This window comes from Mesoplodon mirus (assembly GCF_964341445.2).
Source record: "Mesoplodon mirus genome assembly, contig: HAP1_SCAFFOLD_477, whole genome shotgun sequence".
Lineage (NCBI taxonomy): Eukaryota > Metazoa > Chordata > Mammalia > Artiodactyla > Ziphiidae > Mesoplodon > Mesoplodon mirus.
In genome coordinates, this window is record NW_028295506.1 from 435091 (window position 1) to 457928 (window position 22838).

At 39.9% G+C, this 22838-nt stretch overlaps 1 long non-coding RNA gene across 1 annotated transcript; it reads left to right on the top strand.

Moving 5' to 3' along the window:
- Positions 1–4223: 4223 nt before the first annotated feature.
- Positions 4224–13624, top strand: LOC309797387. Its single transcript, XR_014292628.1, has 3 exons — positions 4224–4778; positions 11339–11545; positions 13284–13624. It is a non-coding gene; the product is annotated as an uncharacterized lncRNA (long non-coding RNA).
- The last annotated feature ends 9214 nt before the right edge of the window (positions 13625–22838 follow it).

Below are 22838 nucleotides of genomic sequence, written 5' to 3' on the forward strand. Positions count from 1 at the left end.
ATTTTTTTTCTTTCTCTTTTCCCTATGTCTCTCGCCATGGTATAGTATCTGAAGCAGTTAATTCCTGCCATTTAATATCTTTAATTTTTGTTTTTTCCCAAGCATCATCAACACTGATTGATTGTCTTCTATGAGTAAAAAGCACCTGGCAAGGGTACTTTCATGGATGAAGGAGCCTGAATTATCATGAGAAACTATCTATACCTCCAGTGAGTCTGGCTTCACAGAGTGAAAACTATACAAGGAAGGACAATCCACTATGTTATGTAACTGTCCCAAGTCGCCACACTTAATCCCCACTGTCTCAAACAAGTTGAAAGAAAAGATTAAACATCTACTTTCACTCTTAAGGACAAGCCTATGTAATGGCCATTGTTCTCCTTATTTCAAAAATGAGACAAAGTCAGGCTGTGAATGGAAGGATCCAATCCCCAGTCTGTTCAACTACAAAACCCCTGACCTTCAGGGTCATCCTTGTCTTCTTCTCATCCTCTGTCAACCTTATATGGACCTTTACCTCCAACACTGATACCTAGCAAATCCTTCCACTACATTATAAATTATTAACCATAAGGTTTAGCATGTTCTCTCTTCCAAGGTATTTAGAACTTTAAAGGAGAAAGAAGCCTGCCCAAGTGGACAAAGCTAACACTTATCAAGCATGAGCTCCCAACATTTGCACCAGACAATTTCACATCATCTCCTTAGAAACTGACAATAATCTTTGTAAGGTTGAGATCCTAACCTTCTTTTTACTGTGGATCCCTTTGACAATATGGAGTAGCCCATGTAAATAGTCTTAAAATAACACTTTTAAATTCATAAAATATAATAGAATCTCAAAAGAAATTAGTTACTATGTTTTTTTGTTTTGTTTTGTTTTGTTTTGTTTTTTTTGCCGTACGCGGGCCTCTCACTGTTGTGGCCTCTCCCGTTGCAGAGCACAGGCTCCGGACGCACAGGCCCAGCGGCCATGGCTCACGGGCCCAGCCGCTCCGTGGCATGTGGGATATTCCCGGACCGGGGCATGAACCCGTGTCCCCTGCATCGGCAGACGGGCTCTCAACCACTGCGCCACCAGGGAAGCCCAGTTACTATGTTTTAAATGCAGTCATTAGAATATTTTAAAAACCAAATTTGTGATATAGAAACGAATGGGTATTTAAACTCATTAAATAACAAGTTACAACAGAGACTCTATTAACTACTCTACTTAAAAATAGTGATGTTGGGGTGATGGGTTAACAATTCTGATACATGTGTACTGAAATTGAACAATTAAATAAATAGATGGTGGATGGTGGTAGCCACATTTCTCAATATTGAAGTATGAATTTACAGATAAACAAGAGGAGAAAGCTAAACTAATCTCAGCATTAATGGATTATAGTTGCAGACATCAGTATACACTCAGCTCAATACAGATATAGATAGTTATACATAGAAATGTTTACTGATATGTGTATATACATGGGTTACTATACATATCTATTTCTTTGTTCTCTCAGTGAAGAGAGCCTAATCAAATAACACCCCATTAGCAACAGCACATCTAGAGTCCAGCTCTTGGTTTCTATTACTACTCTCCAATAAGAGGAATCAGGGCTCCTCAGAGAAACGACTGATTCTAGGACTGGGGCAGGAAATACACAAAATGAGCCTGGAGCACCGTGTGGTACCAGAAAGTCGGGAAGTGTTAAACACACACACAAACATGCATGCTAAACACATATACACACAGATACACACACACACACACACACAAACTCACACACCCCAAAGGGAGTATGTCAAAGGAGTACAGGCGCCAAAAGCAAAAGCTCCCAATGGCCAAAGCTGGAACAATTCAAACAACAAACTAAAGTAGTATTGGATTATAACCCAAAGGATAAAATAGATATCCACGAGTCTATACTGATATAAATAAATATCAATAATTGAATAAATTAATATTTGGGGGAAATAGACAACTCTGTGTGGAAGAATTCCAAATACTTTATGTACATATCTGTCCTCAAGGAGGTGGATCATAACTCTCCACTCCTTGGGTTTGTGCTTCACACAGTGACTTCCTTCCAACAAGTGTAGTGTGGAAGGGGTGGGGGAGTAACTTTACAGTGGAGAAATCTGAGACACGACCCCAGCCAGGTTATCAAGGTCAACATCAACAGCCAAATCACATTGACAGCATGTACCCTTGAGAAGATGTTATAAAAAAGGCACTCTATCTGGTTGTCCTCCCAATAAACCATAATCCCAGTCTTACCATGAGAAAAGTATTGGACAGTTTACATTAGTGAGGTATGCTACAAAACACTTGATCACTGCTCCTCAAAACCGTCAACGTTGGGGCTTCCCTGGTGGCGCAGTGGTTGAGAGTCCACCTGCCAATGCAGGGGACACGGGTTCGAGCCCTGGCCTGGGAAGATCCCGCATGCCAGGGAGCAACTAAGCCCGTGAGCCACAACTACTGAGCCCATGTGCTGCAACTACGGAGGCCCACGCGCCTACAGCCCGTGCTCCACAACGAGAGAGGCCACTTCAATGAGAGGCCGGCGCCCTGCAACGAAGAGTAACCCCCGCTCTCCGCAACTAGAGAAAGCCTGCGCGCAGCAATGAACACCCAACACAGCCAAAAATAAATAAATAAATAAATAAATAACTGTCAAGGTTATCAAAAACAAGAAAAGCCCGAGAAACTACCGCAGACAAGAGGAGCCTAAGGGGGCTTGATAACTAAATGTAATGTGGTGTCCTGGATGGAAGCCTGAAATGGAATTAAGGACACTAGGCAAAAGCCAAGGAAATCTGAATAAAGTACAGACTCTGGTTAATATTATTGTATTAATATTGGCTCATTAATTGTAAAAAAGGTACCACACTAGTGTACGGTGTCAATAATAGAGGAAATTGGGAATGAGATATATAAGAACTCTTAATTTTTCTGTATATCTAAAACCATTCTAAAATAGATATAGTCTATTAGATAAAACAAAAAAGGTAATGATGATTTGATTGTAACATCAGAGTAGGGATACTTTGAGATATCTATAAAAAGTGCCTTAGGAAATTGTCTGTGACATCTGCTGGGGCTATAGTCACAGGTACTCCTAATATTATTGTGGTTTGTTGTCTGCATTTAGATTTAAAGGACATGCTAAATACTAAATTGCAGTTAGAGGTTAGTGAAATTAAAGATGTAATATTCCCATCCAGATTCCACATACACTTTGATACATATTAAGAATCCCCTGCTCTTTGGTGAGGTCTAATTTTATGAAAGTGAAACTCAGAGAGATGAATTAGGTTGTTCCAGCTTTTAAAAAGCCCACATTCTAGGGTCAAGAATTCTTACTGAGCCTTGTTGAAACTGTTTGCTACACTACCTCCTAATTTTGGAACTGCCAAACAGAGAGTTGGGAACTCTTCCTAGATTAAAAGTACTGCCTTGGCCTTGTGCAATTATACTGTTTAGGTTGCTGGACAAATCCAAGGATAAAACTGGCCAGGACCTAGTGATGGGCAATTCCAAAAGCAAGCTGAATGTGAGAAGTTCACTCACAGAGAACCCTAGTGTCAAAAAGCCTCTCTACTTGGGAATGGCTCAACACTGGGAAAATAAACCCTGGTTCAGCTGTAAAGAGAGCACATCCTTGGCCTTTTTTCCCCCCTTAAGTCCGGAAACTGATGATCTGGTCAGCTTAGGAGAGGGAGGGAGGGAAGGAGGGAGGGAGGAAGATGAGAGAGAGAGAGAAACCTGTTCATAGCTGGTGCCAATTTAAAGAGAGGAGGAAAGGGCTTATTATATACGTATATGCTAATATTATTCTTAAAGCCAATTCTGATCAATCCTTCGGGAAAGAAAGAGATGCAGCCATCTGTTAATGTGGCTTCAGCCTCTTTGTTTTCAAATGTTACAGCTGTCACCAGACCAGCCATTCCACTTGGGGCGAGGCCAGGGGGTTAGAGGGGGAACATCTGTCCACTAAGGACACCACTAAACAGCAACAGAATCTTGGGGCGACCCCTCTCTCTTTCCTCGAGTGCTTTCGCTAGCCGGTCCTACTTCCCCACTCCTTTGGGAGTTTCCTGTTCCATTACGTAGGCAAGAGGGCGAGAGGTCCCAGCTTTCCTAATTGTGAGTGGTTTGGCTGGGTGTGTACGTGCGAGTAACTGTGTGTGTGTGGGGGGGAAAGTGGAGCTCGCTACAAGGGGCTTAGAAAAACTCGTCGCCAATTTAAAATATTTTCGGAGTGTTTGAATGATATCTTAAGAGCGAATCCCACTCTCAAATTCAGCGAAATGAACAATACAGATAAGGACGATGAAGAGGGTGGAAAACCCACACAGCGGAATGGAGCCGTCCATGCCGCGGGAGTGACGGGGGGGGCGCTCCGAGGAACGGCGCTCTGCAGGGAAAGTCACTCTGGCTCTTCTCTCTCGGTCCACCAGCCGGCGACGCTTCTTCTGTAAAAGCGTTCCTAGAAAATAACCCTACAACCGGGAAGGGTAGCGATCGTGGAGCGCAGTTTCCAGGAGCCGGTCCCGGAGCCGGGAGAGGTCCCTCTCCCCCCGCGGCTGGCGCGGAATGTGGCGATCCGGCCCGGCGCGGGGGATGACTTCCTGCGGCCGGCGCTCGGCGCCGGGAGCAGCTGCTGCAGCTGGCAGGTGGGGTGGGGGCCGGCCGAGCTGACCACGCACAGACCCGGCGCGGCGGCACTGTGGCCCCGGGACAGCCCGCGCCGGGGACATGCGCTGATTCGATCCCTCCGGAGACGGTAAGCAGCCCAGCTATTATTAGCCTCGGCCACACTGCGCGGTGCTTTCTGCTTGGTTAGTAACGGGGTTTGTAATACAGAGGGAAGAAGGGGAATATCCCTGCCGCCTTCTGCAATGGGCAAAGGAGCAACAGCTGGAATTGAAATGTTACTCAGCCAAGTGCTTGAGATTATTGGAGGAGCGGTGTTACTGGGCCAACAAAGAAGGCGGTCAGCCTCTGTAATCTTAAGATAATCAACCATTGCTGTGCCACACTCGCTTAGATATTGAAGAGGATTCAGAATGTAAAATAATTTGAGTTGCACGTTTCTACCTTCAACCTTCGCTTGGTTAATTTGTGGTTTGCGAGCAACAGGTTCTTGTCAGCAGCCTGGAGAAGTAATCGGAAATCTTCCCTCTCCTTTTGCCTTCCTCAGTCTTCTCCCTTTCCAGTTATCAGAATGGGTCTGCACATTTCAACGTCAAACACCCACTTCAATATTGAACCTTTAGAAGGAATCTCAAATTAAGGAGAAACTTACCTCCTGGAGTTCAGCTTGGGTTGAGCTGAGCACTTGTCCCCACTTTTCCCTTCATTTACCATCTTCTCTTGTCAATCATTTCATTGATTCCTCCCACCCCCACCCCGGGGATGCTGTGCCCATTAATAAGCCAGCTCTTGTCAGCTCCTGTCCACCACCTCTGTTCCGTGACTGATTTTTCAAGGACCCAGAACGGGCATTGCCTTATACCACGTTTGGACTATTACCTGTGTCCTTCCCCAAAATGCATGGCATGAAAAATCCTTTAAGCCCAGTACCAACATGGTTTCCGATAACTCCCTTCATTGTAGTCAATGCAGCTACCAGATGGGTTTCAAGGACAGCAGAATCTGTTGGGGTGTGAGAAAGAGGACTATACCTACATCTTTTACTCCATGTGCATAAGAGTAGGTGGAAGTAGAAATGCAAATGTCAGTCTATCCCGTTTTTCTTGAAGCTTTTTTAGTCCAGCTAGGTTGTGAGACACCTAGCTGGGTAGGGTATGGGGCAAGTCCTCCTGCAAAAGCAAGCAGTGTATTTGTCCTAGGATTCCCCCAATAACCTCAAAAGAGTTTCCAGAGAGGCTTTTCCCACAGGTAGTCAGAAAGCCAGGGGAGGTGGCCAAGGTAAACCTCAGGTTATTTGGGCATCTTCAAGTTAGTCTCCCCTTTTAGGGGTTCTGACCTAGGATTTCCCCACAAACGCCTTTCTGCTGAGCTCAAGTGCCCATTCTTGTTGCCCACCTAGGGATGTACAATTGAATGATATTCTGTGAAATGGTGAAGATTGCTATGGTGGGGATTGCAAATATGCCACTTCACCAACAGAGAACAGTTGCAGTAAGCCAGACTGTGTGGTGTCTGTGTGCCAATATTCCATTTAAAAAGAGATTTGTTATCTTTAAATCTGAAATTAAAGAGACAGTTTGACTCAAAAGACCATGGATTTTATTTTAACAAATTAAAATAGGAGATCAATGAAAAAGAGGGCCAGGGTTTATAGCTAACCTTCTTACCTTCTTTTTAAATATTGCTTTTAGAACAAGATACTGGTTCTGAAAAATCATGTTACTTCTATTATATATCATTATTGTTTTTCTGATTACAAATTCTCTTTGTAAATACACTTTGAAAAAATTTGAGTTGGTTTCTTTGTCTCTATCTTCAGTATATGAGGCAGAAGGAGTGGAGAGGGGTGGGCAAATCCCACTCCACATGGCCCACTCAGAGAACTGTTCCCCGGACCATGCAAACCTCTGGACCAAAATTTTTTTGGCTTGTTGTTATTATCATCTTTAAATGTGGTTTGGGTTTGAAATATTAAATTTTCAATATTCTAAGATTTTGACTCAGGCACACCAAGTAGAAGAGAGAACAGAGAACAAGAATAGCAAAACTATTTTCCACCTTTCTTACCTAATTGTAAAATATTTAATTATATGAATAATTATTCTGAATAATAAGTGAAAACATATTAAAATAATAATTCATTTTTAAGAAAGTAGCCCAAGGTTTATGAAATCCAGGTTAGTGCAATTGAGCTTAAGTACAGTAAAAATTTCTGTAATTTTAAAAGGTGTTTTTATGTTGACTATTAGTACGTGAAAATATACTAATGATGGTTAGAAATTGAAATGTCTGTTACTTGGTTTCTGAAGAAACTGAATTCTTTGGCAAGAAATGGGTCAGGATTAGGGGACTGGAGCCGCCAAAGCCGGCATCATACCTGCCAGTGATTTTATAGGTGAGATGAATGCATTAACTTATGGATTAGGGCTGGAGAAACCTTCTGGGGAAGAAAGAAAACAAGATAGAAAATAGAATTTGTTATTTTAGTGCAACTAAGATAATTAAATTTAAGGTATTTCTGAATTTGGACTTCGTTATATTTAAACAATTTCTGAGGAAAGTTTCTAAATTCAAAGCCCTAGGTAGAAATAGTTGTATGATTTCCTATCCAAAACTGATTTATGTCTCTATTTCCTTTGTTAAAAACGTTTCCCAGAGACAGGCAAAATTAATTGCCCGGTGTTAAGGAGGAGGAGTAATACCAAATAGAAGGATTTACACTATTAGTTTCTAAATGAACTGTAGGAACTTTTTTGTACATTTGACAAGATAGAATTGAAATCAATCTGTTGATTTCCAATCACGTAAAAAAAACCATTTAGTCTGGTGGGTGGTCAGTGTTATCAGTAATTTAAGACTTGAGTACCGATTTAGGATTCAAAGTTACCTCTCCTTACAAAAGGCACTTTCTGGTGCTGCATTACTGCCATTAGCTACAATTGAAATAGACTTATCCTGAGATTTTGAAAAACAGAAAAAGAAATAGTAGGATTAATAAGACTTTGCCTCCACTGAGAATGGGTAGAAAAAGTGCTATTTTGAAAGTTATCAATGGCCTCTTAATTGCCAGATTTCTGCGCTGTTTCAACCTGTTCTTTATGTCTTTATTTTTAAGTTCTCTTCTAAGTTCTTTTTTAAAAATTTTACTGCTTAGTGTTTTATTCACTAAAATAGCATTTTTAATTGAAGTATAGTTGATGTGTAATATTATAAAGTTACAGGTGTAAAATATAGTGATTCACAATTTTTAAAGGTTATATTCCATCTATAGTTATTATAAAATATTGGCGATATTTTCTGTGCTATGCAATATATCCTTATAGCTCATTTTATAATAATAGTTTGTACCTCCTAATCTCCTATCCCTATATTGTTCTTTTTTTTAAATTAAATACTTGTGTTCAAAAGTATTATTAATAAGTAATATATAAAGAGATATCTCTTTACCTAGTTTCTCACTAATCCCCTTAAATTACCTCATGACCAGCCTAGAACAAGTGCTGTTTATTTCTAGTTTGTGCCTCATGATATCACGACTATATGTCTTCATTTGTTCCTTTCACTCACCCTGCTACACGTTGAAACCTTGCTCACAGCATACACTGCCTCTTCTATGAACCCTTCCCATACCCACCTTCCTTCTCATTTCAGATGTGTTTCTCCCTTGTCTAAATTCCTATGGCACTTTCTATTTTGGTCTATCCTTTAGTTTGAACATGATTTGCTGTTGTAAAATAACCCTAGTTATTGACTAACAACTTTTTATTACCTGCAACTCATAATACATTGCCTAGCTATGTATATGCAAAGTAGATGTTCAGCAATTTGATGTTAGTGAAGAAATTAGCTATTATTTTCCAGGGGTGTATATCCACCTACTCTAATATCCAAGTTAGGCTCTAAATAGTGTGTGCAAGTACATTTTAGTTTAAAATCCCTATATAATAATATAGTGAAAGTACATTGAAACAGTTATATTCAACAAAAGTTATTGTGAGCTTACATGCCCTTAAGTGGATATTGGCTCATCCGTATCAAAAAGCATAGTAAGCATTACAAAAGAAAACTTTAAAGAAGACATTGTACCAGCTTTTGGTATGCTTTCATTCTACTGAAAACAAGTAAGCAGGGGAAGATGTCTTGCATAAATAAGTACTAGTCTTAAAGCGCTCTGCTAGGTACTTTCATCTATGGTGTATAACTTCATCCTTGTACTATATGCTAATTTTACACTGAGACTCAGAGATCTCACCTAAATGGCAGAGATCCTTTCCACATTCACATGCTGTTCTTTGAAGTGCTAACGAGTGAAGGAAAACTATAAAACATAATCAGAGGAGTTTAAAATGGTTTTGTGATCAGGCTTTCCAGTGCTTTTTAAACTTTTGCGTCTTAACATCCCCTTTAATAATTCAGTAAAGGCTATGCATCCACTCCACAAGTACATACACAACACACACACACAGAATTTTGCCTGTAATTGCAGGTGTTTGCGGACCTAATAAAGCCCTCCTTTGCAAATGCTTTAAGGGCATCCACGCTGGGCTCAGTTTTTCTTTTTGCGTGTTCTATGCTTAATATTTATTTTTGTACCTATTAAAATTAAACAACTTGTTATCTGTTATAGTTGAGGTATAAACCTAAGCAGCTTCGTACTTTACAACTTTTCTTTTTGCATTTCTGTATTCTGTCCTTCTCTCTCACACAAACACACACATTTATATAAAGGAGATCAAATAACACTTTTTTGTGAAGAGAATGCTTAGAATTTATTCTTAACGATTTTTCTATATATCACACGTCAGTGTTAGCTATAGTCATCATGTTGCACATCATGTCCATAGTATGTATTTATCTTACAATCGGAAGCTTGTACCTTTGACCGTCTTCCTCCAATTTCCCCTCCCCTGACCCTCTGTCTCCTGTAACCACAGGTCTGATCTCTTTTTCTATGATTGTTTTCTTTTTTTTTCGGTTCCACACATAAGTGAGATCATATAGTGTTTGCCTTTCTTTCTCTGACTTATTTAACTTAGCATAAAGCCTTCAAGGTCCATTTCTGTTGTCTCAAATGGTAGCATTTCTTTGTTTTCTTACAGATGAATAATATTTCAGTGTGTGTGTGTGTGTGTATACATATAATATGTATATATCTATAAATATATAAAACAACCTCTTTACCCATTTGTCCATCAATGGGCACTTAGATTGTTTCCATGTCTTGGCTATTATAAATAATGCTGCTATGAACATGGGGGTGCAGATATCTTTTTGAGTTACTGTTTTCATCTTCTTTGGATATATTCCCAGAAGTGGAGTTGCTAGATATATGTAGTTCTAGTCTTAATTTTTGAGGATCCTCTGTACTGTGTTCCATACTGGCTTTACCAATTTACAGTCCCACCAAGAGCACAAGGGTTCCCTTTTCTCCACATCCTCACGAGCATTTGTTATCTCTTGACTTTTTGAGGATGACTGTTCTAACAGGTGTGAGGTAATATCTCAGTGTGGTTTTACTGTGCATTTCCCTAATGACTAGTGGTATTGAGCATCTTTTCATGTACCTGTTGGCTTTTCGTGTGTCTTCTTTGGAGGAATGTCTATTCGGGTCCTTTGCTCATTTTTTTTAATTGGGTAATTTTTTTTTTGCTATTGATTTGTATGAATTTTCAATTTATTTTGGATATTAACCCTTATCAGATATATGGTTTACAAATATTTTTTTTCCCATTCTATAGGTTGTCTTTTCAATCACTGTTGATTTCTTTTTGTTTTTGTTTTTATTTGCTGTGCAGAAGCTTTTTAGTTTGATGTAGTTCCATTTGTTTATTTTTTATTTTGTTGTTTGTGTTTTCAGTGTCATATCCAAAAAGTCATTACCAAACCCATGTAATGAGCTTTATTCCTATGTTTTCTTCTGGCAGCTGCATAGTTTCAGGCCTTACATTTGAGTCTTTAATCCAATTCAAGTTAGTTTTGTGAGTGGTATAAGATATTGGTCCAATTTCATTCTTTTACATGTAAATATCCAGTTATCCCAGGGTTCCCTTGTATGTAACTTCTCTCTTTTCTCTTGCTGGTCTTAAGATTCTTTCTTTGTTTTTGAATTTTGGTGATTTAATTGCAATGTGTCTCAGAGTAGCCCTATTTGAGTTCAACCTATTTGGGCTTGTTTGGGCTTCATGGATCTGGATGTCCATTTCTCATCCTAGGTTTGGGAAGGTTTCATCCATTATTGCTTTAAATATACTTTTTTCCCCCTTCTCTCTCTCTTTTCTTCTTCTGGAATTCCCATAACATGAACATTGTTTACTTTATTGTGTCCCATTATTTCCATAGGCTTTCTTCACTCTTTTTATTCTTTTCCTTTTTGTTCCTTTCACTGGGTAATTTTCAATGTCCTATCCTCCAGTTTGCTGATTCTTTCTTCTGCATGGTCGAATCTACCTTTGAAACTTTCTATTGAATTCTTCAGTTCAGTTATTGTATTTTTTAAATCTAGTGTTCCTGTTTTTTTGATGTTGCTATTTCCTGGTCAAACTTCTTGTCTTGTTCATGCATTGTTTTCCTAATTTCACTTAGTTGTCTGTGCTTTCTTGTAGTTCACTAAACTTCCTTAGGAGGATTATTCTGAATTCTTTGACAGTTCATAGATCTTCTTTTTTTTTTTTTTTTTTTTTTTTTTTGCAGTGTGTACGCCTCTCACTGTTGTGGCCTCTCCCGTTGTGGAGCACAGGCTCCGGACGCGCAGGCTCAGTGTCCATGGCTCACGGGCCCAGCCGCTCTGCGGCATGTGGGATCCTCCCGGACCGGGGCATGAACCCGCATCCCCTGCATCGGCAGGCGGACTCTCAACCACTGCGCCACCAGGGAAGCCCAGATCTTCATTTTTTTAAGGTCAGTTATTGGAGTTTTATTACTTTCCTTTGGTGGTGTCATATTTGCCTAATTTTTGTGATCCTTTATTCCTTACATTGGTATCTGCATATTTGAGTAATTGGGCTCTTCCTCCAGACTTTACTGGGTATTATATTCAGTAGTAGTAGTAGATAGGGCTATGAATTAGTTTCCTGGCAGAGAATCAGAGCCTGTATAGGACCTGGCTCTGGACAGGACCCAGAGCCTGTATAGTTCATTGTTTGGGAACCCAAATCAGGCCAGAGTGTGCACTTAATTCCCTGGTCAGGTGAGGGCACTGGTTTTGCCTTGCAGATGGGGGAGGCCACAGGCTGTGCTGTCTATTCCAGTGCCACTGTATAGGGGTGTTTGATGGGCTGTACAGCTTCCCATGTTCTCTGGTTAGGTTCCCCAGTTGGACGTGCTGAAGGCTGTATTCAGTGATGAGCAGGGCTATGAATTAGATTTCCTGCCTGGGTGCAGCAGGAGAAGCAGCTCTAAAGCCAGTAAAGGTCTTTGTTGTCTCAACTCAAGCGGATCCACACTCCACGTTCTGTGGCTGAACAAGGCCCCTGGCTTGGCTTTGCAGACTCTCAGCTCTGTCTACTCTTCTCTCGGCTTGAGCACTGTTGGGCCGCACAGTGTCTAGGAGTTGTCACCAATCCTTCTAGTCAGATGGGCCAGGAAGACACTCTCCACAGCAGATGGGGTGGGGCTAGTCCCAGTTCCTTTGCCTGGGTGGGATGAGGAGGGGCCACTGCAGGCTACTCTTAACTTCTCAAACAGGCTCCCCAGTCGGGAGGAGCTGGGAGCTCCTCTCAGCCTTGGATATGAATTAGTCTCCGTGCCTGTGCATGGTACAGGATCCCTCCACACGTGGTACTGGCTCTGCTTTGTACCAGAGCCAGTGATGAGCTCTGGCTGCCTGCCTCTTGGCTGGAGCACGACTGGGCCAAATAGCTTCCAGGATTTACTGCCAGCCCTTTTGGTCAGATGGCCAGAAGCCACTCTCCACAGTGGGTGGGCTGTGACTCTGCTCTTTCCCTGGCTGTGGGCAAACCAGGTTCAAGGGCCAGATGCGTATCAGGTGGATCTGTACCCTGCTGAGTGCCCTGGTTGTAGTGCCCCGCCAGCCTGGCTCTGTAGATAAGCAAAGATGCCCGCTGTGATCCCTACTTGGGCCCTGCAGGTATGACTTCCATCGGTCGCCATCCATGTGCTGGCTGTTGCGTGCCCCTTCCCCCTCCATCACAGCCCGACTCTTAGTGGTCAAGCCCTGCAGACTCCCCTGCAGTCCCAGTGGAGCAGGTTAGAGCAGCGGCTCCCACAAAGCAACCCCAATGCTAGGGGTGGTGCTTGCTGTCCCCCAGTTCTCTTCTCCTACTGGAGGAACCAGAGGTTCAGGGGAGACCGCACCCATGGCGCTCCACGGGCCTGGGGGAGGGGCAGCGTGGTCAACGCGTAGCTCCTGCTCTCACGCTTCTAATGCAGTCTGTCTTGGTCTCTGTGGTGCACGGGGGTGCTTCAGCCTCACCTCCACGTTCTAGGATTCTCTCAACTAGTGTCCTGTTTCCAAATATTTGTTAGTTGTTCCTCCTGGGGGGGACGCGGAGCCAGGAATGACCTTGGTGATGTCACCCCACTCTGGGCTTACTTTGAGAATATGTGTGTCCTTTATAGCCCAGACATTTCTGGTACTTGAAAGGAGGTTCTCCTTTTATTGTTCTCCCTGCTTTAGGACCTAAACTGGGAGCTCTTCCTTAGCACTGGCACAAAGGCTGCTGAGATGACTAGGAAGCAAGTGCCAAGGAGAATAGTGAATCAAAGAACCTTGATTCATGGAAAAGGAATCCCAGAAGGAGCTCTAAACGTTACACATTCCAAACGATTTATTCAGGGTTTTCCAATAGAAATCATTTTTACAAAAAAGAAACAGTTCTCAGACTTAGAGTACTATACTGCCAAGTATGTGGAAGAACATTGCCAGCAGTTGAGTGGTGTGGTCTGCTTTGAAATATATTCAGTTTTCTTAGGATGGACATATGTCTACTTCAAAGTTACTATTTCTTTCTAGTAATGCTGTCTACAGTAATATATTTGCTTTTGCCAAGTTAAGAAAACAGTGACATCCCTCCCAGGTTCTAAAACAATTACCAGCATAAAAATACATTAAAATTTTTCGCTGATACTTAAGGAAACCAGTACTAGCTAGCATTCCTACTGATGCTGGTATTCAAAGAGAGGCGTGACAAAACCATGAATCTGGAAAACACCGGGTTGGAAAGATGGAGAGAAAGAACTCAAGAGGACTACTTAAGCTGTTGCTTTCTTTACATGTCCCCAAATATGATAATAACCATATAAGCTCCTAAAATAAGTGCAACTTTATGCAAACTTCATAGTATGCCTAGTAGGAGGTAAATTTTTACTTTATTTTATAGTATATTTTTTATTTTGTTAAAATGTCCCATAATGTAAAATTTACCATTTTAACCATTTTTAAGTGTATCATTTATAGGTATTAAGTACATTCACAATGTTGAGCAACCATGACCATTATCCATTTTAAGACCTTTCTTATTATCCCAAACAGAAACTGTACTCACTAAACAATAACCCCTTATTTCTCCCCTCCGCTTAGCCTCTGGTTAACTCTATTCTATTTTCTGGGTTTATAATTTGCCTATTCCAACTACCTCATATAAGTGGAATCATACAATAGTTGTCCTTTTGTGTCTGGCTTCTTGCACTTAACATAATGTTTTCAAAGTGTATCCATGTTATAGCATGTAGCAGCATTTCATTCCTTTTTAAAGCCATACAATGTATAGTGATTTTTAGTTGCAAAACACTTTTAGTACATTGTGTTTCTATTATATTAATGATATCTAGCATATATCACTACCATATTACCTTTAGTAGATGCCCAGTAATGTGTACTATGAGTGAGCCATAATTTCGTTCAGTCAAAACCCATTGATAAACATTTATTAAGTTCCAAACAGTTTTATGATTTCAAGAAATGTGGTAATGGACATAGAGGTTCATGTCTTTGTGTACTGGATTTACTTTTGATGGAAGAATTCTTGGAGTGGCATGGAATGGTATTGTTGGGTCAGAGATTATGCAGAAACATTTATAATTTGAATACTTACATTGACTATAAAAACCATAAACTTCTTCAACAAATAATATTCCTGTATTTTATGTAACCATTTATGACTATCTTAAAAATGAATGCAAGTAATATAAGGGAATCCACTTAATGTGACTTGAGCAAGGAAACATTCTCACTTTTTTCATTTCTAGTTCATGAAAGAAAATTCCTATACACAAGTATTGAAATATTTCAAGTCTCTGGATCACACATTTCATCATTTCAAAAATATTAGAGTACACCACGGATGTCAGTCAAGTCTTGTAACAACAGTGTAGAAAACTAGTAACATTTATAGCTATTTTTTTTTAAGCTTCAGCAATGGATCAATTCTATCCAGCCTAATCTGTAATTTTAATTAGATTAAGTTTTAAAATAAAAAAGATTAATTTTTAATTTAAAAGTATTTTTAGTTCATATTTATGTACCTGCATTATGGTAAATCTTTTATTTTGTTGTTTTTTTTTCTGACTTTCTCTTTAGAGTATCTTTTAAAATTTATTTTATTTTATTTTATTTATTTATTTTTTTTATTAGTTTCTGCTTTATAACAAAGTGAATCAGTCATACATATACATCTGTTCCCACATCCCTTCCCTCATGCATCTCCGTCCCTCCCACCCTCCCCATCCCACCCCTCCAGGCGGTCACAAAGCACCGAGCTGATCTCCCTGTGCTCTGCGGCTGCTTTCCACTATCTATCTACCTTACGTTTGGTAGTGTATATATGTCCATGCCTCTCTTTCGCTTTGTCACAGCTTCCCCTTCCCCCTCCCCATATCCTCAAGTCCATTCTCAAGTAGGTCTGTGTCTTTATTCCCGTTTTACCCCTAGGTTCTTCATGACATTTTTTTAAAATTCCATATATATATGTTAGCATACGGTATTTGTCTTTCTCTTTCTGACTTACTTCACTCTGTATGACAGACTCTAGGTCTATCCACCTCATTACAAATAGCTCAGTTTCGTTTCTTTTTATGGCTGAGTAATATTCCATTGTATATATGTGCCACATCTTCTTTATCCATTCATCCGATGATGGACACTTAGGTTGTTTCCAGCTCCGGGCTATTGTGAATAGAGCTGCAGTGAACATTTTGGTACATGTCTCTTTTTGAATTATGGTTTTCTCAGGCTATATGCCTAGTAGTGGGATTGCTGGGTCATATGGTAGTTCTATTTTTAGTTTTTTCAGGAACCTCCATACCGTTCTCCATAGTGGCTGTACCAATTCACATTCCCACCAACAGTGCAAGAGTGTTCCCTTTTCTCCACACCCTCTCCAGCATTTATTGTTTCTAGATTTCCTGATGATGGCCATTCTGACTGGTGTGAGATGATATCTCATTGTAGTTTTGAGTTGCATTTCTCTAATGATTAATGATGTTGAGCATTCTTTCATGTGTTTGTTGGCAGTCTGTATATCTTCTTTGGAGAAATGCCTATTTAGGTCTTCTGCCCATTTTTGGATTGGGTTGTTTGTTTTTTTGTTATTGAGCTGCATGAGCTGTTTATAAATTTTGGAGATTAATCCTTTGTCAGTTGCTTCATTTGCAAAGATTTTCTCCCATTCTGAGGGTTGTCTTTTGGTCTTGTTTATGGTTTCCTTTTCTGTGCAAAAGCTTTAAAGTTTCATTAGGTCCCATGTGTTTATTTTTGTTTTTATTTCCATTTCTCTAGGAAGTGGGTCCAAAAGGATCTTGCTGTGATTTATGTCATAGAGTGTTCTGCCTATGTTTTCCTCTAGGAGTTTGATAGTTTCTGGCCTTACATTTAGATCGTTAATCCATTTTGAGCTTATTATTGTGTATGGTGTTAGGGAATGATCTAATCTCATACTTTTACATGTCCCTGTCCAGTTTTCCCAGCACCACTTATTGAAGAGGCTGTCCTTTCTCCACTGTACATCCTGCCTCCTTTATCAAAGATAAGTTGACCTTATGTGCGTGGGTTTATCTCTGGGCTTTCTATTCTGTTCCATTGATCTATCTTTCTGTTTTTGTGCCAGTACCACACTGTCTTGATTACTGTAGCTTTGTAGTATAGTCTGAAGTCAGGGAGCCTGATTTCTCCAGCTCCGTTTTTCGTTCTCAAGATTGCTTTGGCTATTCGGGGTCTTTTGTTTTTCCAAACAAATTTTGAAATTTTTTGTTCTAGTTCTGTGAAAAATGCCAGTGGTAGTTTGATGGGGATTGCATTGAATCTGTAGATTGCTTTGGGTAGTAGAGTCATTTTCACAATGTTGATTCTTCCAATCCAGGAGCATGGTATATCTCTCCATCTATTTGTATCATCTTTAATTTCTTTCATCAGTATCTTATAATTTTCTGCATACAGGTCTTTTGTCTCCTTAGGTAGGTTTATTCCTAGGTATTTTCTTTTTGTTGCAATGGTAAATGGGAGTGTTTTCTTGATTTCATTTTCGGATTTTTCATCATTAGTGTACAGGAATGCCAGAGATTTCTGTGCATTAATTTTGTATCCTGCTACTTTACCAAATTCATTGATTAGCTCTAGTAGTTTTCTGGTAGCATCTTTAGGGTTCTCTATGTATAGTATCATGTCATCTGCAAACAGTGACAGCTTTACTTCTTCTTTTCCAATTTGGATTCCTTTTATTTCCTTTTCTTCTCTGATTGCTGTGGCTAAAACTTCCAAAACTAGGTTGAATAAGAGTGGTGAGAGTGGGCAGCATTGTCTCGTTCCTGATCTTAGTGGAAATGGTTTCAGTTTTTCACCATTGAGGACAATGTTGGCTGTGGGTTTGTCATATATGGCCTTTATTATGTTGAGGAAAGTTCCCTCTATGCCTACTTTCTGCAGGGATTTTATCATAAATGGGTGTTGAATTTTGTCGAAAGCTTTCTCTGCATCTATTGAGATGATCATATGGTTTTTCTCCTTCAACTTGTTAATATGGTGTATCACATTGATTGATTTGCATATATTGAAGAATCCTTGCATTCCTGGAATAAACCCCACTTGATCATGGTGTATGATCCTTTTAATGTGCTGTTGGATTCTGTTTGCTAGTATTTTGTTGAGGATTTTTGCATCTATGTTCATCAGTGATATTGGCCTGTAGTTTTCTTTCTTTGTGACATCCTTGCCTGGTTTTGGTATCAGGGTGATGGTGGCCTCGTAGAATGAGTTTGGGAGTGTTCCTTCCTCTGATATTGTTTGGAAGAGTTTGAGAAGGATGGGTGTTAGCTCTTCTCTAAATGTTTGATAGAATTCACCTGTGAAGCCATCTGGTCCTGGGCTTTTGTTTGTTGGAAGATTTTTAATCACAGTTTCAATTTCAGTGCTTGTGATTGGTCTATTCATATTTTCTATTTCTTCCTGATTCAGTCTCGGCTGGTTGTGCATTTTTAAGAATTTGTCCATTTCTTCCAGGTTGTCCATTTTATTGGCATAGAGTTGCTTGTCGTAATCTCTCATAATCTTTTGTATTTCTGCAGTGTCAGTTGTTACTTCTCCTTTTTCATTTCTAATTCTATTGATTTGAGTCTTCTCCCTTTTTTTCTTGATGAGTCTGGCTAATGGTTTGTCAATTTTGTTTATCTTCTCAAAAAAACAGCTTTTAGTTTTATTGATCTTTGCTATCGTTTCCTTCATTTCTTTTTCATTTATTTCTGATCTGATCTTTATGATTTCTTTCCTTCTGCTAACTTTGGGGTTTTTTTGTTCTTCTTTCTCTAATTGCTTTAGGTGCAGGGTCAGGTTGTTTACTCGAGATGTTTCCTGTTTCTTAAGGTGGGATTGTATTGCTATAAACTTCCCTCTTAGAACTGCTTTTGCTGCATCCCATAGGTTTTGGGTCGTTGTGTCTCCATTGTCATTTGTTTAAAGGTATTTTTTAATTTCCTCTTGGATTTCTTCCGTGATCACTTCGTTATTGAGTAGTGTATTGTTTAGCCTCCATGTGTTTGTATTTTTTATAGATCTTTTCCTGTAATTGATGTCTAGTCTCATAGCATTGTGGTCGGAAAAGATACTTGATACAATTTCAATTTTCTTAAATTTACCAAGGCTTGATTTGTGACCCAAGATATGATCTATCCTGGAGAATGTTCCATGAGCACTTGAGAAAAATGTGTATTCTTTTGTTTTTGGGTGGAATGTCCTATAAATATCAGTTAAGTCCATCTTGTTTAATGTATCATTTAAAGCTTGTGTTTCCTTATTTATTTTCATTTTGGATGATCTGTCCATTGGTGAAAGTGGGGTGTTAAAGTCCCCTACTATGATTGTGTTACTGTCGATTTCCCCTTTTATGGCTGTTAGTATTTGCCTTATGTATTGAGGTGCTCTTATGTTGGGTGCATAAATATTTACAATTGTTAAATCTTATTCTTGGATCCATCCCTTGATCATTATGTAGTGTCCTTCTTTGTCTCTTCTAATAGTCTTTATTTTAAAGTCTATTTTGTCTGATATGAGAATTGCTACTCCAGCTTTCTTTTGATTTCCATTTGCATGGAATATCTTTTTCCATCCCCTTACTTTAAATCTGTATGTGTCTCTAGGTCTGAAGTGGCTCTCTTTTAGACAGCATATATATGGGTCTTTTTTTTGTATCCATTCAGCCAATCTGTGTCTTTTGGTGGGAGTATTTAGTCCATTTACATTTAAGGTAATTATCGATATGTATGTTCCTATTCCCATTTCCTTAATTGCTTTGGTTTCGTTATTGTAGGTATATTCCTTCTGTTGTGTTTCTTGCCTAGAGAAGTTCCTTTAGCATTTGTTGTAAAGCTGGTTTGGTGGTGCTGAACTCTCTCAGCTTTTGCTTGTCTGTAAAGGTTTTATTTTCTCCATCAAATCTGAATGAGATCCTTGCTGGGTAGAGTAATCTTGGTTGCAAGTTTTTCTCCTTCATCACTTTAATTATGTCCTGCCACTCCCTTCTGGCTTGTAGAGTTTCTGCTGAGACATCAGCTGTTAACCTGATGGGGATTCCCTTGTGTGTTATTTGTTGTTTTTCCCTTGCTGCTTTTAATATGATTTCTTTGCGTTTAATTTTTGACAGTTTGATTAATATGTGTCTTGGCATGTTTCTCCTTGGATTTATCCTGTATGGTATTCTCTGTGCTTCCTGGACTTGATTAACTATTTCCTTTCCTATATTAGGGAAGTTTTCAACTATAATCTCTTCAAATATTTTCTCAGTCCCTTTCTTTTTCTCTTCTTCTTCTGGAACCCCTATAATTCGAATGTTGGTGTGTTTAATGTTGTCCCAGGGGTCTCTGAGACTGTCCTCAGTTCTTTTCATTCTTTTTTCTCTATTCTGCTCTGCAGTAGTTATTTCCACTAGTTTATCTTCTGGGTCACTTATCCGTTCTTCTGCCTCAGTTATTCTGCTATTGATCCCATCTAGAGTATTTTTCATTTCATTTATTGTGTGTTTAATTGATGCTTGATTCATCTTTAGTTCTTCTAAGTCCTTGTTAACTGTTTCTTGCATTTTCTCTATTCTATTTCCAAGATTTTGGATTAACTTTACTATCATTATTCTGAATTCTTTTTCAGGTAGACTGCCTATTACCTCTTCATTTGTTACGTCTGGTAGGTTTTTATCTTGCTCCTTCACCTGTGTGTGTTTTTCTGTTTTCTCATTTTGCTTATCTTACTGTGTTTGGGGTCTCCTTTTTGCAGGCTGCAGATTCGTAGTTCCCGTTGTTTTTGGTGGCTGTCCCCAGTGGCTAAGGTTGTTTCAGTAGGTTGTGTAGGCTTCCTGGTGGGGGGGACTAGTGCCTGTGTTCTGGTGGTTGAGGCTGGATCTTGTCTTTCTGGTGGACAGGTCCACGTCTAGTGGTGTGTTTTGGGGTGACTGTGGCCTTATTATGTTTGTAGGCAGCCTCTCTGCTAATGGGTGGGGTTGTGTTCCTGTCTTGCTAGTTGCTTGGCATAGGGTGACCAGCACTGTAGCTTGCTGGTCGTTGACTGAAGCTGGGTGCTGGTGTTGAGATGGCGATCTCTGGGAGATTTTCGCCGTTGGATATTGCGTGGAGCTCGGAGGTCTCTTTTGGACCAGTGTCCTGAAGTTGGCTCTCCCACCTCAGAGGCACAGCACTGACTCCTGGCTGCAGCACCAAGAGCTTTTCACAATGTAGAGAACATATCATGGGAAGCACATAGAGAGTTGTTAAGCTACTCCACTATATGATAAAATTCTTGAATTATTACATTATAAACCGGTCCAGGGAGGAAGGTGCCATCCGGGAGCACGTAAGGGCTGCGCGGCGCAGGCGGCGGGCAGGGCCGAGCGGTGGTGGCGGCGCTGTCCTAGGAGAGGTACTGGAGCCGGGGGACGCCGAGGCGGCGACAGCGGCGGCGGGGGCGCGGGGCCCTCTCTTTGTGTCTTAATGAACAAAGGATAACTGGGCCTTTTTTGAAGTCTTTGCTTGAGTTGAAGACACAAAATGCAACCTGTACTCTTATAGTGTGTTCAGTTTATCAGCACACAAACTTATAAACCGTGAATTTCCCTAAAGTTATTATACCATTTAGAAGATGTTTGCTTGGACGTTTACTTAAAACCAAACAATTGAGGTCTATATGTCCAAATTATTTCCTTCTCTCTTGCTGTCTCCATTTCAGTTTCCTGAGTTTCTGGGAAGGCCTGGTTTCCCCAAAGGAACGATTTCTGATAGAATTCTGAAGGTCTGACCCAAGAAAAAAAATCCAATATAGCCAATGAATTGAGGACAAGAAGGTTTCCAGTCAGGAACATTTAACCTCATACATTACAATCACCTTAAGTAAGGTGTGCTGGTAGCTGGATATGATTTAACTGCTTGGAAAAAGATGCATACATAACCTACCCCACAAGGAAGCTGTTCTCAATTCCCTTAGTGGTTGTGGTGTTTATCAGAGAGTGCCTTGGGGGAAGATGAATACAATAACAGTATGATGCTTTTCTTTTCATTTTTAGCTCATTGTTGCCACGTACACTTGGTGATCTTGGTGCCTGTGGTTTAATCCCAGGAGGTTAGACATGTGGAACAGCACATTAACCCTTTTTAGTATTTTCTCCCAAGACAAATCATTTTTATAGGTTGTCTCCATGGTCTTCTAGTTGCTTATCAATATTAAGCATCAAGTCTTCTAAGTGAGCAATAGCCCAGTCAGTGTGACGAAATCAGCTTGGTTCTTATTGGGGCACAAATTCTTGGTCTTGGCACAAAGTGAGTTCACATAGGGAGTTAGAAGGAGGAGAATGGGGCATGCGAAAGGGGAGTTCTCTGTTCTCATTTACCTATGCATGTTGAAACTCCACTAACAGTTTTATTTTCATTAGCAATTTGTGATAAAAACTTAGGGTAAAGGGAATAATGAAGCTGTCCCATTATATGGCAGGACAAAAGATAGTAGTGACATCAAAATCAGGGCCTATCCATCTCATTTGCAGTTATATACTCAGTGTTTAGCATAGCATTTGACCCCTCATCAATATTCAATAAGAAGATGCGTGTTGAATGACTTAGGGATGAATTAATGAATGAAAAAAGTTAATATGGTAGAGAATGTGTTTTATCCTTGTAGTTTCATGTGTTGACTTCTGTATTTCAAGACCCAGCACTGTAACTGACACATAGAATATAAGCAGTAAAATTTGTTGAAAGAATGAATGAGTCCCCAGAATTCTAAGAATAATTTTAAGACCAACACAGACCCCATATCTGCCAAGGTCTATGACAGAAGTATCCAGAGATGAAAGCCTGGATCTCAGCGAGTGGTAGAGCTGACAGAATTTATCTAGTTTTAATAATTTACAGCTCATCTCATTACATCTAGGCATAGTACCTACGTGAGCCATACAGTTAAATGTTGACTGAAAAAAATGCACAACCTAAAAGTTGAGAATTATGTTTTATTTGGAGGACATACTGAGGACTTAAATCAGGAGACAGCCTCTCAGATAGCTCTGAGGGACTGTTCTGAAGAGGTAAGGGAGGGCACAGGATATTTAGGGGTTCTTGCAAAAAAAACCCCCAGGTAGTTGGAACATCAAAAGATTACTGTTAATTAAAGAAACTAGACATCTTAAGTTAATAAATTCAGCACTTTTCTATATATGGTGAGATGTAAGAATCTGGTCTCATGGAAATCATTCCCTTGATATGCACTTTA